Raw genomic sequence first — 18,924 nt, forward strand, 5'->3', positions numbered from 1 at the left:
CTTCAGAGCTGTGGCATGCCAGCACCGTCCCTGGGGGCTCTCGCCTTCCTCCCTTTCATAGCTCTGTCTTTCAAGCCCTACGGTTTTTTTTTTTGGGGGGGGGGTTCCCCCACAGTTCATGTTTCTCTCTGCAGTCTCTGAATCTCCCGAAGTGACAGGATCGGGTCAGCGATGGGTTTGCAGGCCGGATGTGTGTTTGTGTTTGTTCTGATGTCTTCTGGCGTCAGCTTGTTACTTTCGGTGTGACCTGAGGTCCTCAAGTTCAAATCCTGGCGGATCCGACTCAGATCTTCCAACTTCTGGGACAGATGAGATGAGATTAGCTTCTGTGCTGGGTGATACACTGGCTGCTTCTGCCCATTTCAGAAGCCCTCCAGAGGAAATAGCTCTGCAGTATACAGTGGGGAAAAAAAACAGCCAACCCCAAATAATGTATTTACAGCGCAGAGTCTGCAGGCATCAGAGTTGTCGGCAGCTTTTTAGCCCTTGTGCATTGTGTTTTGTGTCAGTTTGTGACTGCACACAATAATTGCTACCTTTGCTTTTCCTCTGGTTATAAATTGCCTTGTGAACATGGTACACTACTGTGTTCTCAAGAGTACTCATATATAAAAAAAGTTTACATGTTATGGCTTTTCTAGGAACTAAGCACTAAACAGCAGGACATAATTATTTGTATAGCAGTGGCCTGGGAATGTAGATTTCTTTGTAAGCCTGTGTTGCACAGTTTAACAGCCTGCGTTTCACTGGTTATTCTAGGTCCAGCAGTTTCGAGAGCAACTGGTCTAACCGGAGGTGTGCAAAGACTTAAGGGGCAGATCCAAATATCCCATCCCTCCACCCTCACACTGAGAAGGCCAGAATCTTTTTTTTTTTTTTTGTAGCACGAGAGAGAAAAAAAACCAAGTGCATCTGTCCAGATGTTTGAGCATTTGCACAGGTCAGGAATGCTTGCAGCGTGGCAGCGAGTGTGAGCAGGAAGCCCAGAAAACAGATGGCAAAGGTGGGGGAGGAGGAAACTCGAGTTATGAGTGGGGAACGCCAGCCCTCGAGCGACACAAGAGGGTCTGATTCCCCGCAATGAATGTTCATGCGGCAGAGTCACAAACATCCATCGGCCTGACCTTTGCACGATTTGTGGAAACTGGCGTCGCTGGCGGGGCTTCCAGAGCGCAGTGGAAGCCTCGTGTGACGTCACAGAGCTGGCTGTGACACCGGGCCCCCTTCCAGAACTGCCATGTTACCAGCTCTATCTCGGGCCATTACGGTACCGGGATCCCGGTCTCCCTCTGAAAAATTCCCACAGTCCAGTGAGTTTTAAGTGAGAGATTAACCTATCTCTAGCCCTGAAACAAAAAAACCCCCAAAACACAACAAAAGCTGTATGGAGGCCTAGGAGGAGACCCAGAGAGTTTGCACGAAGGCGTTCACAGCTTGCGGTTCATCTGGGTCTCGCACCTGAATTGCTGTAGGAACAGAGATCCGCCAAACAAACAGTTCATCTCACAGAGGTCTGGGCCTCTTTCAGTCTGTCCGGCCTTGCCGGTGGCCTGTAAACACCCTGGCAGGACTGGGGCCAGTGAGGTACAAAATCCCTTTTTTTAAATTTGCCTCTTCTGTGGGCATTCCCTCAGTTTCCCCCCGTCCAGTGCTCTTTCCTTTCTTTTAAAGGCAAAGATATAGCGTTATTAGGAGGAGAGCGAATCCTGAAGATCTTCCCATTTTCCTCTGTTCCTGTCTTCTTGGGAGCTTTCGTACCGTTAGGCCCGTGGGGGCTCGTCACAATATTTGGTGGCGAGCTTGATGGCAGCACCTGGCAATTTTAGCACGGACGAAGGTCGCCGCTCCTCTGGTGGCTTCCGTTACCCTCAGGGTTAACCCTGATGTACCACCCTGTAACGTTCCTCCTTTCCCTTTGCAGTTCCCTTTCTCTCACCCCCTTACTTGCTCGGGCTTACCAGTGAGGTTGCACACGTATAGTCTGAGCTGCGTTCCTCTCTCATTTCAAAACTGGTTTAAAATGATTACAGACTTCCAGTAAAAATAAAATTGTGTTCCACTCTAGCCCCACGCCTGCATTAGAGAAACACGTTTTTGTTTGTTTGGGGTTTTTTTCCCCCTCGGGCAAACGTATGGTCCTCAACTTTCCTTTGAATGGGGCGCTTCTTCCTTTCTAGCCATCCTGAAGATTTCTCTTAATTTATTGCTTCCTATCCCTAAGTCTAACTGCCAGTGGCTCTCAAACTTTAGCAAGCAGGCAAAAGATATCCATCGCAGAATGGATTTCACCCTGCAAAAGACAGGCATTGTCGATGAATATTTATTGCAGTGGTAGAAGTCCCTTTGCATATTATAATGTAGCATTGTATTTGGAAGAAAAGCTGGCGATATTCATGGGAAGACAAGGCGACTGCTGAGTTCCACCCTCTTTGCATGGCGTTAAAGGGGGATGCAGGACACCCTCCCCCCCCCCCCCCAAATCTTGCTATTGGCGCAAATCCTTGGATGCTGGTGTTGCCCTGATCGGTGGTTTTCAACCTGCTTTTAGGGGTATCCCCCAACAGGTCTGATATTTAGAGTAACCAAACTAAGGCTAAGTAGTCTGGTTCTTAGATCTTAGAGCCAGCGTACCGAAATATTTTCCAGGCATATTTATCGTAGATATCCTGAAAACCAGGCCTGTTGATGGAGCCGCTAGGACCATACTCTGAACCATTGACCTTGATTTTAGCTGCATAGCCATACCCCCAGTCATTTATTTCTCCTTCTAAAAATGAATAGTTGCATATTGGTCATAACAAATAGAATTAATACCATAATCTCTATAAACTCTACATTTGCTGTTCAAAGCATGGCCCCCGTTATTGCAATCTGAAAAGTAAATGTGGAATTGAGAGGGAAGTCGTGCAAAATGCCAAAGGTCAGCAACAGTAAATCAACGAAACTTCACAGATGTTTGGTCAGGTTTGCCCCAGACAAGTGCTGACGTTCAAGACTTCGAGTGGCCACCCCTCACCCCCTTTGCGTTGAAGAATGACTCCCCTTAAATCAACTGGAGCCAGCTGAAACCAGACCCTTCGGGATGCGACCTGGCTGAAGGTTCACCCAAACCTTGGCCGCGCTCTGCTTGACTAGACAGCTCTCTGGGGTGGGGGGCATTCTCCTGACTAGAAGGGTTCACCTTTTTATTACAGGCCTATTTGTGTTGTCCCGCTGTATCCCTTTGGAGGGGTGCCTGCTGCCTTGAAAACAATGTTTTCCAGGATCATCGATTCGGGAGGTGCTGCTGGTTGGTGCTGTGTTGATTTTGTGAGCTGACCTTTACAGGGGAAGGGGGAGGCGTGGGTAACACTTTTTGCCATCCTTGAATCTGACCCAAGATCTTTGGGTGGGGTTTTTTGTTTTTTTTTCTGTTATCGTAGTATCATTAAATATCCTTTCTAATAAGAGAATGCTATACGTTCACAGTTCACACTGCGGTAGCAGAATACTCATTCCATGCGGGCTCATTTTCTTTTCTGATATACTTATGGGATCCCGGCTTTTCTTTGCAGCTAATTGGAAATGTCAGTGCACTTTTAATTTGTAACAGTAAATACACTGGAGGGGAAGTCATTATGTTGCCTCGTTGGTCTTTGGAAGCATAAATATCCACCGAGTTTTTAGACTCGACCATCTGAGCTTTAAATATTCATGAGTTGAGTGCCACGGGGAGACATCTCTTGCATATTTGGAAAGCTAGAAGATGTGTTGGAGCAGGAAGGTACCACGCAAGTCGAGGGTAATTGGACATCTCAAGCAAAGGCAGCTTTTTGTCCCTACTTTTTTTCCAGTGGTCTCTTAAACTATTCTCAGGAGCCCTCTCTTGTTTTTTTGTAAACTTTTTATTTATTTGTTTGGAACCCAGCACGATAAAACATAAAGTGCCAGACAAGAAAATAAGACACCATTTACATTCATAAAAAGGAAGTTCAAAGGGAGAACAAGGTAACTGCTATGAGACAGGGTTAGTGAGCCCTTGGGCCACTGTTAAGTTTATACAGCCTTATCTTATGCGAGCACAAGATAGGCCTTAACAGGTAGAAGCTGATACACCACCAGACTAGATCTTCTGCATGACTAGCCACCTCTCCCTTTAGTTGAGCTTGCAGGTTCTGGTGGCGGGCAGGACTTTCTAGGCTGGGCACAAGGAAGGTAGAAATAAGCAAGGTCAGTGGCTGGACTGAGGTTGAGGCAGATGGAGAGCAAAGCGGGGTCAAGGTCCAGGCAGGCAGAGAGCAAAGCGAAGTCAGGGTCCAGGGCTTAGGACAAGGCAACGAGAAGTCAGGCCAGAGGAGAGAATACAACAGGATAGACAGGGGTGGGCAAGGCAAGAAACAAACGAGAAGCAAGGCAGGAGCCTGCAGGAACACTTTTACTGTAACTTGCATTGAATAATTTGGAAATTGTGGAATATTTGATTATTTAAATTTAAAAAAAAAGGCAGGAACTTGGTGGAGCAACTAGTACTATAGAAAGCGCAGGAGACCTGTTGCAAGGCTAGTACTGAGCTTCCTTTATATTAGGCAGGATGTGATGTCATCAGGGCAGTGCTGCTGCTGAACTTCCTTTATATTAGGCAGGATGTGATGTCATCAGGGCATGTTACAGGAAATCCGAGCAGCAGGGCCCTATGAAACGGGCTCAGGCAGTGCAGGAAATTCAGCCATGTTCCTGGGATGCCATACAATGCCGGAGGTGCTTCAGACTCGAGGTGGAGGGCGTTAAGAGTAACATCAGGCCATTCAAATTTCTTATCCATGCCAAATTCAATACACCAACCAGACAGAATCATAAAAGCTCTCCTCAGCTTTCCTAGCGGAAGTGATCCTTTCCAAGGAAGCAAGGTCAGTCACCTTGATCCTCCAGTAGGGGAGTGTCTTACATTTTATTTTTCACTTATTTGCTGATGATGTTCAAACGTTGGCACATATAGGAAATGATCAGGAAGGGAAATATTGAGAATGTGAGCTGTCTTGTGCTGATTGATGGCAAGGCGTGTGCAGTTTAAGCCAGACAAGACGGAAGGTCTTTGTCTTGGTTGCCAGGATAGACCATTTTTAGTTGAGCCAGAAATTAAAAACATAAAAAGTCAGCTGAGATAAATGGTTAGTAGCCTGGGGGTTAAGTTGCAGTACATTATAAGTTTACTATGCCGTCCCCCACCAGATCGCTTTCGTGATAAAAAAAAAAAATGGCTTTTTATTGTCTGAGACAGATCAGGAAGTTGTGACTAAGAGAGATTTACAAAGGGTAGTCCATGAATTTATTACATGTCTGATAGACTGCTGTAATTCCCTCTATCATGGTTTGGCATTGAGTTCTTTAAATCAGCTTCATCTGCTTCAAAACCCTGGCTGCAAGGTTAATTGTTGTTAAGAAATATGGCCACGTTTTGCCTATTCTCCGAGAACTTCATTGGTTACCTACGGATGCTAGAGTTGGACTCAACATTCTTATTTTGGTTTTTAGGGATGTCCGCTGGGGAAGGCCTAAATATCTAGCAAAGTCTTTGGTAAAATATGAGCCTAGGCGATTATTATGGTCTTCTCTACAGGCATTGTTGGACCTTCCAGGCAGATGTAAAGTTGACGATAGCACGTCATGCAGCCTTTAGTTATTAGGGGCCACTGCTATGGATCTGGTTACCTTTGGAGACGAGAACTGAGCTGACTTACATGAAGATTTGAAAGTTGGATAAGTCATGGCCTTCTGCCTCTTCTTTAGGTAACGGAGTTGTAAGCAGGTGGAGATAGCGAGGAGAAGTGATCTGTTGAACTGTCATTTTTTGTCCCCTATAGTTTGTATTTTAATATTGTTCCATGCTGTGATGTTATGTGATTAAGGGCGTGGAATCAAGTGCTATGTAACTAAATACATTTTGTTTTTTAATGTTTCATTAGCTTTATTTCACTTATTTGAAATGAAATAAACAGCAATATGAATGAAAACCAAACCAAAAGAGGGACGCTCCTCCCCCCTGCAGAAAAGAACCCAGCGCCTCAAAAAAAAAAAAAAGAAGAAGGCCGCCCACCCCCTCCCACAGAAACCTTTGATTCCATCTTTGGCCTTTAAAGATCACATAAGGGAGGGGTAATCCCCAGTTGGTTCTGCCTTGCCGGGTCAGTATTTCAGAATGGGCTCTGAGGATGGCATCGTCTTCTCGAATGCTCGTTCTGTTGTGTTCTCGCAGAACATAATGGTGGCAGACTCGGGGCTGGCCGGCACCATTTTAAAATACGGACTTGGCAGGGCAGGAGCAACTGGAGATCAGGCCTGCCCCATGTGAACTCTGGGTGGCTTGTCCACTGATAAGTCTTTCACACAGACAAATGGGACATCTACAAATGCATAAACAAAAAACCACAGTAATCAAAATACTTACAGTACCTGAATGTAATCCACTTTGAAGTGCCTGAAAAGCAGAATATAAAAAAAGGGAGAAATAAAATAAAAGTAAATCAATACAGTAATTCATCAAGAGCACGGTTTTATATCTTTCCGCCTAGGGCTAAAGTCCGTGGGTAGCTTTGACTCACATTTAGCCTGAATTTTCAAAGTTAATTTCTGTGACTAAGCTGTTTTGAAAATGTGCAGATTTTCTGGGTACACGCGGGGGTGTTCACCCGAGCAAGTGTAACTTTGTGCGTGCAGATTTACATGCACATTTCCAAAAATCAAAAGCGTGTGCTTGCATCTTTTGCCCCCTCAATGCCTGCTTCAGCTGCGTGTAAGAGTGTTGTGAAAAATCAGGTTTTGCGCAGACTTTCACTCGCTGAATCCACGGGTTGATTTTCAAAGTGTGATTTATGCACATTAAACAGGGGTTTATGCTTGTAAAACACTTTGAAAATCAACCCTCAAGGGGACAGTTTTTTTCCTGTTTACCTCTGGCCCCCAACAGAATTCTTCCCATGGGTCTTTCATTGATGTGACTGTACCTCTAGGAAACATTTGTCTGTCTATGTAGAAGTCATAAGGATCTCTCTAGCAAGGCTGAGAGTACTTGGTTCGGGCTGTGGGGGACCCCCCCCTTGGTATACAGTGTGGTTTATTTCTTGTGGACTGCACCATGTTAAAAGTGTCTGTAGCTAAGGTGGGAGTCAGTGGGCTTTGCTCCTGCCCTTAAGGAATTTTCAGATGATAGTGGGAAGGGGGGGTAAGTTGGGGACAGAGAGGGAGCTCTTGGCCCTGAGATATCTTAATGGGGCAGGAGGGACCTGGGGAGGCCCCAGCTGTGCCCCGGGCTAACTTCTATTGCAGTGGTGGAAGTGAGCGTCGGAGGGGCCCACGGAAGCACAGCTAGGCAGGCTCGGGCCCTGGGTGTTCAGTTTTGGCAATGAGTATGAAAATACCCCAAAATTTTCAGGTATTTTCAGTTTGTTCCATTTGGAATGAACCAAAAATGGCTCCATTCATTGCATTTCATGCTTTCATTTAAAGCAAATGCATGTCCCTAATCTGCAGATACTAGAAATTAGTTTCAAATTATTCTTTAGAAACATAAGCATAGCAATGCCAACACACATTGTTCTTGGTATCCTGTATGATTAAGGGCGTGGAATCAAGGGCTATGTAAATGAATACATTTTGTTTTTGAATGTTTCATTAGCTTTATTTCACTTATTTGAAATGAAATAAACAGCAATATGAATGAAAACCAAACGAAACCAAACTTAAAAAAAACAGTCACTCTTGCTTTTTTATACAATCAACCATAGCTATATCAACACTTTTATTCAAAACAATAACAACAAAATAGCATTTACATGGCTGTAAAATCATAGCTCCTTAGCTTGGAAAATAAGTACGTATTACCAAACTTATCTCATGCTGATAGTATCGTTACTAAAGATGCACAAACTTCTTCAGTGAAGGCTCTTGGAACAATTCGATAAACCTGGAAAAAATTACATATCCAGTAATATAAATCCTAATCCTGACCAGGTGAGACTTAAAGGTGAATTTTAAAAGCCCAGTGCATGCTAAAATCTGAGGATGCACGCTCAAGTCGAGCTTGGGCAGGCCCACCGAATTTCAAAAGACGCCCAGATGTGCGTGCAGTGGGAGATACAAGTGCATTTCACTGGATTTCAAAAAGGGGCATGGCCAACAGATGTGCGCGTAAATACTTAACGCGCCCTGGTCCTCTGCTGCGTAACTTTACTTCTGCTATGGAGGAGGTGTAACTTTAAAAAATTAGCCACTTCTGCTGGATTTAAATGTTTTGGAGTAACTGGGCAGTGCAGGCTATTAGACCAGGGGGGTTTGGAGGACCTAGCTCTTAATAGGGGGGGAACTGGTGGATGACCTGGTGAAAATGGCATGGATGTGCACCCGTTATAAAGTACTTTGACACATGTGCTAGAATCAAAATTGCCTGCTCACTGAAAATTGGGTGCACGTGTGTGCAGCTAGGCTATTTTATAATTTTTAAATGTTTTCAATTTTATTTCAACTGAATTGTCCAAAATTTTATAGTTGCTGTTCTGTTTCTTTTGGGGGTTTTTTAATGTAAGGATAGTGATTTAAAGGTTAATTTTCAAAACATTATGTATGTAGAAATTAGCATATATGTGCATAAGTAGCCTCTACATGTGTATTCTGTATTTTATAAACCCCGGATTTTATATCTTATAAAATCCGGCATACTTTTGTTCGCGCGTGCGCTCTTTTTTTAACATGTACCTCATAGGGCAGGATAGGAGCATTTCAGAGCGGGGCCAACCCGCTCGAAAGCTGCTATTTTAAGAGACTTTCACGCGTATATTTGCACACTCACTCAGGTAAGGTTACACCTGCTAATTATCTGGTTTAAGTGATATTAGACGTGTTTATTGTGTAGTACTGACTGGGTGGGAAGTCTGGGTGAACTTGGGGGAGTTCAGGCTGAAGAACCAGGAGGGTCTCAATGGCCCGCGGAAGGACCGGGCGAACTGGTAGACTAATTGGTAAAACTGGTTATTTCACTCACACACGTCTGTTTTAAAATGCACCGACCTGCGTGTGTGAAAGCGAACTTACATAAGTCCTATTTAATTTGCACACATTTAAAATAGGTGGGTAAAGTACGTGACTCAGTGCATTGATATACGTGGCTACACTGCATTGCATGCATTCACGCATAAGCCTACATACGCATGTATGTTGTGAGGTAGATATGCATGAATTTTATAAAACACATATACGCGTGAGTTGTAAAATACTTTACAACTCACGCGTATATGTGTTTGAAAGTTATCCTCCCTGGTTTCCAGTTAGATTTTTTTTTCTGAATGTAAGGCTACTGCAAAAATGAGGATCAGCGTTGCATTATCTTTCAATTTTAATGGCTGAAACCCTGCTGCCCTGCCACCATTATCACCTACCCCAAATGGAGGAAGAAAATGAGCCATAAGAATAGAAACCAGGCAACGTGACAGGTCACAAGTTACACATGGATGACGCCGTTTTGCTAAGAGCGTGAAACAAATCTCAGTATTCCCTTTTTGTATAGGAAGCAAACAACCAAATGTCCCACCAAGGGTGGGAGGTCAAGGAGACCTGTACTGAGTAAGCCGATGAGAGTGAAAGTTAGCCAGGCAAAGATGCCCGGATTTACAGAGAAAGTTACCCGGATACATTGTCTACTGAACATCCAGCTTGTCCACCCAAATTTAGCTGCAGGGATAAATGTGCCATTCCTCCAGCCCTGCACCCTTTTTACTCAGGTAACTTTTTCCACACAAAAAGTGAGTGCCATGAGACTGAGTGTCCATCATTTCATCATAAGCTTGCACTTTGCATTTTTTTTATAACCTATTTCTGCACCGATAAGTTGGTAAGACTGTTTTATGGACTATTTAGCACCTTACAAATATCCTGCAGAAATGGCCGACGTGTTGGCATATGATTAAAATGAGTGCATGTTAAGTCGACACTGTGCCTTGCCTACTGAACGTCTGTCTGTTCCTTGACCACGCTGCACTATTTATGATACCACTTCCAAAAAGTTACTTGATACTCATTTGATTAATTGCTTTGGATATGCCCACACTATGACAGTTTGTTTCTTCATAACATTTTCAGTCCAAAATGACACACACACAAAAAAACCCAACACATTTTCATTTCATTTCTGTGATTTTAGTGTTCATGAAAATAAATGAAATAAAAAAGAAGAAAAGCAGGAAGCGAAACAAAAGTTTTTCCCATGCACACCTCCTCGAAACTGTCCATGCTGCTTGTAGGCCTTCAGGTGTCTGATTTTCAAAGGGAAACTCCCCCTAGAGAGTTTCCCTTTGAATATGTGGGCTGACAGGAGAACACGGGTACTTTTTGTATCCCGGTACTTGTAGCTGATTTGAAGCAGGTGCGAAGTATGCACGTTAAATTCAAAATGAAATCTCAGTCTACCCTTTCCCTTCCCCCACATTAAGCGGTTGGGGGGGGGGGGGTGAGTTTTAAAACCACATTTTTATATGGGGAAATGTCTTTAGCTACCTAAACCCTTTTAAACCTTTGAATATCGCCCCCATAATCAGAACGTTCCTTGCTTAACAGTTCACGGCATTCCAAGGATGTAAGTGACTTACTCAAGGTCATTCTGCGAGCGATGGATGGTAGGGATGCGCATTCTTCGGAAATGAAACAGAAAAGTTTAACAGAAATTTCCCGTTTCATTTTGATTTTTTTGATTTTTCATGTGTTTCATTTAAAAGAAATAAGTCCTTCACCACTGTTAACCACCTCCCCCCTCTCCTTACCCACTGTTGAAGATTTCTTCGTGGAGCAAGAGTAACCCCCAGTTGCTGGTGGATGGGAGGATCGCTACCATTGTAAATTTTTGCCATACAAAATGAAAGTTGTGTTTCTTTTTTTTTTTTTTTGCTTGTTTCATTTGTTATTTTAGCCTGCACTATATGGTTTTAGCACATACTACACAAAAGAAACAAAATGCCGTTTGTTGGGGGGTTTTTTGCGACATTTCTGATGAGAAACGGTGCAAAGCAACCCAGCAGATGTCGTCATTTCTCTGTCATTTAAAAATGGCAGCGTATCCCTGCTCAGAACAGAGTCTCTGTAGAAGGGAAGATCGCTGCATTGTTGGAGACCCCTGCCCATGCTGTGAATGGAATTGATGGGAGCTCAGACCCGCCAGATACCTCCACCATATATATATATATTTTTTTTTTTTATTTTTTTTTTTTTTCACCTTCTGTCCATCTCTTCCCACAGAGTACTTACAAAACTTCCTGGCAGAGCCTGGAAGCTTGAGCCACGTCTTGTTAACTTTGATTATGGCTGCCTTGTAAGTTCTGTGCGGCGGTAATAGCTTTTCCAATTTTCTGCTGCATCACTTCTTGAGCATTTGGAAATGTCATACTAGAAGAGTGTAGCCCTACAATTTCTTTATCCATCATTAAAAGACTCTTACACTAATAAAATTCAACACAACTAAATAAAAAATGAAGTTTATAAATAATATAGCAGCATTATACACTACACTTCAGAGCTCACATCACAGAATTCACGCCAAGCTCGTACACCTCAAGATTTATTATCACAGCCTTCCATTCTTGCAGAGAACAAATCCAGTGGATGGTAGGTTAGGCATCAAATTTAATGTCATTTTAAGAAACAGAATGAGTCTTTAGTGAAATACTTACGTGCAATATATCTGGGGTAATGTAAATCTAGAGTACCAGTAAATATTAATAAGATAAGAGCTGCCACACTGGGTCAGGCTTCAGTGAAAGGGCTGTTTGAAAATCCTGTATGTGGGCAAAAGGCGCGTTCCGCAGCGCTCCTACTTTTACCAGCATTTTCATGGAGGCATTCCAGGGATGGGGGTTAGGCCAAGGGAAGCGGCAATAGGCAGAGTTATTTTTGCATTTTCAAAACCGCGTTTGTTTTTCCCCAGAAAAAAACGTTACCCGCAGAAAAAGCAGGTGGAAATCCATGCAGGTGCATTTTTTTCCCCACGGGCAGTTTTCAAAGGGTAAAGCACGCTTGTACCTTCCCTTTCAGACCTGGTGCAAAATCCGCGGCTTACGCTACTCCTAGATTTTGCACCCGCCCACACAGTTTTCAGAACGATCCCCGAGATGTCTTCATTAGGGATGTGAAAATAATTGAAGGTTGAGCTCAAATCAGGTGACGTTCAGCCCGGTTTGGTTTTGATGGAATTTTTTTTTAACTTTCCCTGGATTCTCTTGGGGGGAGGGCAATACATCTAACTTTTCTCAACAAATCTGGGGAAAAATCCAATCGGATTTATTGTGATCCAGGGTGGATTATCCTCGTCGCAGAAACTTGCCTGCTGTACATTTCTGAGAATCAGATATCTTATGTGGATTCCCTGAATCCCCGACATCAGCAGCGGATTTCTAAAACGACTCGTCATGCCTATTTGATAATCTCTTGAAATTTGTCAAATTAGGTGGCAACCTTTTTTTTTTTGTTTTCAGCTTCATCTTTGTCTTAATATAGAGTGCATACATTGTGTAATCTTAAAGCAAGCATTTAAGAGTGTAACTAAGTGGGATTGGCGAAGTCTAATATTGAAGCGGTTTGTTTTGTGTTGTATAATCTTATGCATGAAACTTCATGTCGAGTGGCAACATTCGCACAAGTGTTGTGTCTTAATCAGCGGTCGCAAACATCACCACAAAATCTACGCTAAATAAGGAACGAGCTGCAAAATTATGCAAAGCAGCTCACTGTCTCTGAGTGCACAGTAAATTAATGTGTGTTAATGCATGCGACCATTAATGTAGACACATTAACGCAAGAAGCTTAATTGCGTCTCTGGAATACGCTGTTAAGATTTTTTTGGCGTTGATGTCATCGTTAATATGGTAACTTCAAGGCAAGAAAGTTAACTAAGCATGTCATTTAGTTTTTGGGTACTTGCCAGGTTCTTATGGCCTGGATTGGCCACTGTTGGAAACAGGATGCTGGGCTTGATGGACCCTTGGTCTGACCCAGTATGGCATTTTCTTATGTTCTTATGTTCATTGGGTTATCAGCTGGCTCCGTTTTCTTTTTCCCCAAGATAGACTGCTTCAGGCCTGGTTTTACTCTTGCTATGCTCTACAGCTCGCGGGACGCCCCCTCCGCAAGCCGCCTCTCTCACCAGACTCCCAGCTGCTCTTTACAGCAGAATGCCGCCATGTTTCCCCGCTGGCACCCGCCTTAGTCCTTATGATGTAGGTGCCTTGGCGGGAACCTGGAGAGTCGCTCCCTGATGACATCATTCCTCCCTGCGCATTTAAGCCCGTCGGACCTTGCACTCCTCGCCTCTCCTGGAGAACCTTGGTCTTCAGTGTGTGCGCCTTGTCCTTGCCTGCATTCCTGTGTTCCTGTCCCTGTTGTCGTCCTTGTGTTCCTGCTCCGCTCCTGACTCCTTGCCCTTGCACTGCCTGGTTCTTGCATTCCTAGCTCCGCCTGGCTCTCTTGTTGCCTTTGTTCTGACTTCCCTGTTTGACTTCCTGGGTTCTGACCTCTGCTCTGAACCTTGACACTTCTCGATTGCCGCCCGAACCTGTCCTAGGGACCCACCTAAGTCCCGCCAGCCACAAGAACCCAAGGGCTCAACCTGCGGGGGAGGCGGCTAGTATAGGTGAAGCTCCAGCCAGACCCGCCCCAGGGCACGTCTGCCAGCTGTCGGTGGGAGGCCTAGTGGGTTCGCTCGTTAGGTTGCGCCAACCCTACCACAGCCCCAAGGGTTCACCACTACTGAGGGCATTGCAACCCTACTGCATTTCATGGACTTGCACTTCCGATCATCCTATTGAGTTCTCTAAGGAAAGCAGAACTAACTCTCCCTAGATGCTGTGGATTTAAAACTTGGAATGGATCGCCCTGTCCTGGAAAAAAAAATGGAGCCAGCTGGAACCCCTGCAATCATGGCTCCTAAATCTGGCCACTGTTGTGCAGTGTCTGTGGCTCTTCCCCCCGCCGCTTTATCGAGAGCTGTGAGCACTACTTCTGCAGCATCCCCAGCCCTGGCTGAGCTGGGGAGCAGAAGACCTGCACCGGAAACTGAACCCAGGTCCCTCAGTGTGGCAGCGGCACAGCACCGCCACCGAGTCACCAGGACAGCCCAAGTTACTTTTAGATTTTAATTTTTTTTTTAAAAAGAAAAAGTAGATCCATAACTTTAGTGTCAATAAAGATAAGTAGTTTTATGGAAAAAAAAACAAACCCCAAGCTTAATTATCAGACCAGAAATAAAACCATGGGAGACAGGAATGCAGCTGACATGATGTAAGGAGATGTGTGAATAATTAATGAAATTATTTATGCATTTTAAAATAAACTGATCATGTTTTAATGACTACAGTAACAAATATTTATGTATTCCTGATAGTACTGTAATTGCTAATCTGTGTTTGTTTAAATATTTAAAGTGAACGGTTAATATTTAATCAGTGGTGCTTGGTTTCTTAAAGAAAAGGTGTTAAAGAGTTGGGAATAATATTTTACCATGAGATCAATTTTAATTTTTTTTCTTTTAAAGACCATTCTTGATCCATTGTGGATCGTTTCAGCTTGATCTGGCTGTCCATGGATCCCTTCCAGTAACATTTCTAGGGCACTGTGTAGCTCTGCACGAGCTATTTTAAGAAGAAATACGCTTAAGCTTGCAAAGAAAAGAGTGGTCCATATTCAAAAGCCAATTAGACGGGTAACGTAATAGTTATCCATCTGAATGGTTTACTTGGCTATATTTAGCCCTTATCAGGCTAAATTCTAACCGGGTAACGAGTTAACTTGCTATAATTTAGCCAGATAAGAAGTCGATGTTCCGTGAGCGGGGAAGAGGTGTTCCGAGGAAGAATGGAGTTAGCCGCATACGTTAAGTCGTATTTGAAGTTAGCCACTTATGTGGCTAACTCTGGTCGGGTCATAGGGCTTCCCTAAAGCGCCGCTGGATATACCCTGCTGGTTAGCCGGACACTTGCTGTGTTCATGACGCATTTGAACACAGAATAATTTTAATCTGTGTGATTTATTTGTAGGTACAATACGTGCTGTTTCCTTCTCTGCATGTTATTCTGCCGTGTCCATCGAAAGCCCAACCTTTGTATTTTTCACCATGGAGGAAACACAAGCGCCTTAGTGCAGTACCTATGTCAAAATGTCTCCGTAGAGTCCTGTGCACGGCCTTGGAACGAGTTGCAAAGGGCAGCAGGAGTAGCCACTGGTAGACCAGGAGCTGGTTAATCACAGCTCCTTCTGCATTTTTGGGGAGCAGAGGAGGGAAGAAGAGAGTTTGTGAGTGAGCGAGTCAGTAAATTGTGTCTGATTGTATGTGAGTGAGTGTGTGACTGAGCGACCATGTGAGAAAATGTGTGTAATGTGAACGCTTGTATGTGTGTCAGTGAGACTGTGTGAGAGAGTGTGTGTATCAACATGTGAGAAAATGAGTGACTGTGTATGTGTGTCAGTGAGACTATGTGAGAGAGTGTGTGTATCAACATGTGAGAAAATGAGTGACTGTGTATGTGTGTCAGTGAGACTGTGTGAGAGAGTGTGTGTATCAACATGTGAGAAAATGAGTGACTGTGTATGTGTGTCAGTGAGACTGTTTGTGTGAGAGAGTGTATGTATCAACATGTGAGAAAATGTGTGTAATGTGAACGCTTGTATGAGTGTCAGTGAGACTGTGTGAGAGAGTGTGTGTATCAACATGTGAGAAAATGAGTGACTGTGTATGTGTGTCAGTGAGACTGTGAGAGAGTGTGTGTATCAACATGTGAGAAAATGAGTGACTGTGTATGTGTCAGTGAGACTGTGTGAGAGAGTGTGTGTATCAACATGTGAGAAAATGAGTGACTGTGTATGTGTGTCAGTGAGACTGTTTGTGTGAGAGAGTGTATGTATCAACATGTGAGAAAATGAGTGACTGTGTATGTGTCAGTGAGACTGTGTGAGAGAGTGTGTGTATCAACATGTGAGAAAATGTGACTGAGAATTTGTGCTAGGTAGAGTTGTCACTGTGTGAGTGCTGGCAGTTTAATGCTATTTTAGTATTGGAAGTTGTCTATATTGTAATTCAGTTTATGTAAGGCTTTCCCAGGGCCAAGTCTACTCCCAACACGTGTAACAGTAGGCCTAATACCATTTGAGTTCCAAATTTTGCAGGGTTTTCTGGTTGGCACCACAACAGCACATGTAAATATAATATTCATGTTCCTGTAGATGATATTTTTGTCTCAAGACTGTACTTTGAATGTCCTTTTTCATGTAAAATCTACTGTTTATAAATGCATAATTTTTAATTGTGTGTGGGGAGATTGGAGGGTGCAAGCCTGTAAGGTTGACCTAGGGTAAGCAAAAAAATACCCACCACACACTGGCGTAATTTAAATATTTAAAGTTTTTTCTTGTGTTTATACATAAAAGCTTTAAATAGCTATATGGCACCACCCGCACGAATATTTTCAAACAGAACTATATTTTCTGAAAGGGAAAAAAACCTTGGAAAACTTCCACAGTATTTTAGTTGGGAGAGCTAAGGTGGCTCTCGCTGGAGGGAGTTTTCTCAGGGAAGGAGAGAATTCCTATTTCTGATCTCACGTGCGTTCTCTCTGGAGAGATCTTCCAGTCAGTGTGACCGGCTGTCAGAAAGGTGCTACACAGTCAGGGAGGGGGAAGGAGCTGGCATCTACCTGGTGCAGCAGAGGTCCTTGCGCTCATCTGGCCTGCAACGTAAAGAGGAGAGAGGAGCAGAACATCCACTGCAATTCAAGTGCCAAGGAGTATCCCAGAGCGCATAGGACATCCCGTCACCTGACATTAGGAAATCCTCTCGTAGAGAGGCAAGGGCGTGGCCAGAGACTGCGCAAACGCAGGTTATCGCCAAGTAAATGCGTCTTTCTCAGAGTGTCACCACTGAAGACGTCTTGCTTTAGTAACACTCGGGCCCGATGCAGTAAATCCCGCGGGAGAGCCGGCGCCCGAGGTGAGCGCCCGCTCTCCCAACGAGCGCCCAGGCCACTCGCCAGGGCGCGCGATCAAGTATTTAAATGAGGGCCCGGGGTAAAAAGAGGCGCTAGGGACACCTTTTTGACAGGAGCGCCGGCTGTCAGCGGGTTTGACAGGCGACGCTCAATTTTTCCGGCGTCGGTTCTCGAGCCCGCTGACAGCCACGGGTTCGGGAAACGGACGCCGGCATAATTGAACATCCGTCTTGAGGGCCACGGGCACATTTAAAATTGATTTTTTTTTTAATTTTTAAAAATTTTTGGGGCCTCCGACTTAATATCGCTTTTCTGTACACTTTCCCGGTGCCGGCAGAAATTAAAATGTGCGGCTTGGCTGCACATTTTACTTTCTGAATCGCGCGGGAATATCTAATAGGGCCATCAACGTGCAATTTGCATGTTGCGGGCGCTATCAGTTTCGGGGGGGCCACGCGTTTTTGACGCGCTATTACCCCTTACCTTATAAGGGGTAAAAATAGCGCGTCGAACGCATGGCCAAACGCGGGCTACTGTATCGGCCTGACTGTTGGAACGCCATCCAGAGCAAAGAGCGATCTGTCTAAATGAACTTCCCTCTCCCTCTGCTCAGGAAGGAGCCTGTATCCCGCCGCCCATCATTAAAGTGAGCACATGGGAGGGGGGAGCCACATTTATTAATGTGAAATAGCTACGATGTGTGGGAAATGGGGGCCCATTATCACACCGGGCACAGGCATTTTACAAATTGCACTTTTTAGTAATTGGCAGAAAAATGCTTTTTTTTTTTTTTTTTTTTTAAATTTGTATTTGAATTAGCCTGAACTACTTTATCTCTTAAGATTTCTTCATCTTTTATATGCAGGTATAGGAGGAAACCAAGTCCAGCACTGTACTCCTGTCTTTTTCAGCCTGCAATGGGTTTAAAAAAAACAACCCAGAAACTGCAAAGTGCTTTGGAGAATATTGTCTGAAGATTTGAAGCTATAATAAATGTGATGTGGCCGAAGCACTGAATAAAGTGAAAACCATCAGTCGAAACGAGATATTATAGAGAACTTGGAGGGGAGAGCAAGAAGCCGGAACAAATTCTGTGGTTGATCAAGCCTGCAACTAGCTCAAATTATATATATAAAAAAAATTCCATTAGATGTCGGCACATATTACAGGCAGAAAAGAAGCCACATTACATGTCCCTGCTTTATTTTTCAGCTCTCAAGCAGCGGAAGAAGATTTAAGCATTCAAAATTTTATAAAATAAAATCAGAGCTGCATTCCTCAGGGGGTTTCCTATGGTGTTGCATATTACTCGCTGTTCCATCCCAAGCTGACTTACATTTAGGTACAAGAGATATTTTTCTGCTCCAGAGGGTATACGAGGGATTGCAGAGGGGGCCTATATACTTAAAGGGTTTCTTCCATTCTGTGTCTATGGGAAAATGCTTAATAAATGACCCCTCGGGTCTGTACCTGAGGTAATGGAGGGTGAAGTGACTTGCCCAAGGTTACAAGGAGCGGCAGCTGGATTTGAACCCTGGCTTTCATCCCACTGCTCTAACCACTGGGCTGCTCCTCCAGGAGATTCAGAGAGCATCGAACGATCAGGGATGCATGAAAAATTACCATGATATTGGTTTATTTTCATTTTAAAAATTGAAACGGATCCTTTATGTCCTCAAGTTGTGATCTGGCAATAACCTCGGATTGTCAGCTTCAACCTCGAAACTATTTTTTTTTTTTTTTTTTTACAGAGGTCAATAAGTTTTGAGGAAGCATGCAGGTCATGTGGTACTGCGCGTTCCTTCATAATTTATCTGTTAATGTCTTTAGAATGGCATGGCCACCTCTAATTAAAATGGCCCATCGCTTTAGTGCAAGATTGATCTGTTGCAGTTAATGAGATATCGGCCTTGAGCGCAGATGGCTGCACATGATA

General features: G+C 43.9%; 1 long non-coding RNA gene across 1 annotated transcript; it reads left to right on the forward strand.

Annotated features, from left to right (window-relative positions):
- The first annotated feature begins 4,659 nt into the window (after positions 1–4,659).
- LOC115100612 lies at positions 4,660–18,269 on the forward strand. Its single transcript, XR_003859148.1, has 2 exons — positions 4,660–4,886; positions 17,854–18,269. It is a non-coding gene; the product is annotated as an uncharacterized LOC115100612 (long non-coding RNA).
- The last annotated feature ends 655 nt before the right edge of the window (positions 18,270–18,924 follow it).

This window comes from Rhinatrema bivittatum, chromosome 11 (genome assembly GCF_901001135.1).
Source record: "Rhinatrema bivittatum chromosome 11, aRhiBiv1.1, whole genome shotgun sequence".
Taxonomy (NCBI): domain Eukaryota; kingdom Metazoa; phylum Chordata; class Amphibia; order Gymnophiona; family Rhinatrematidae; genus Rhinatrema; species Rhinatrema bivittatum.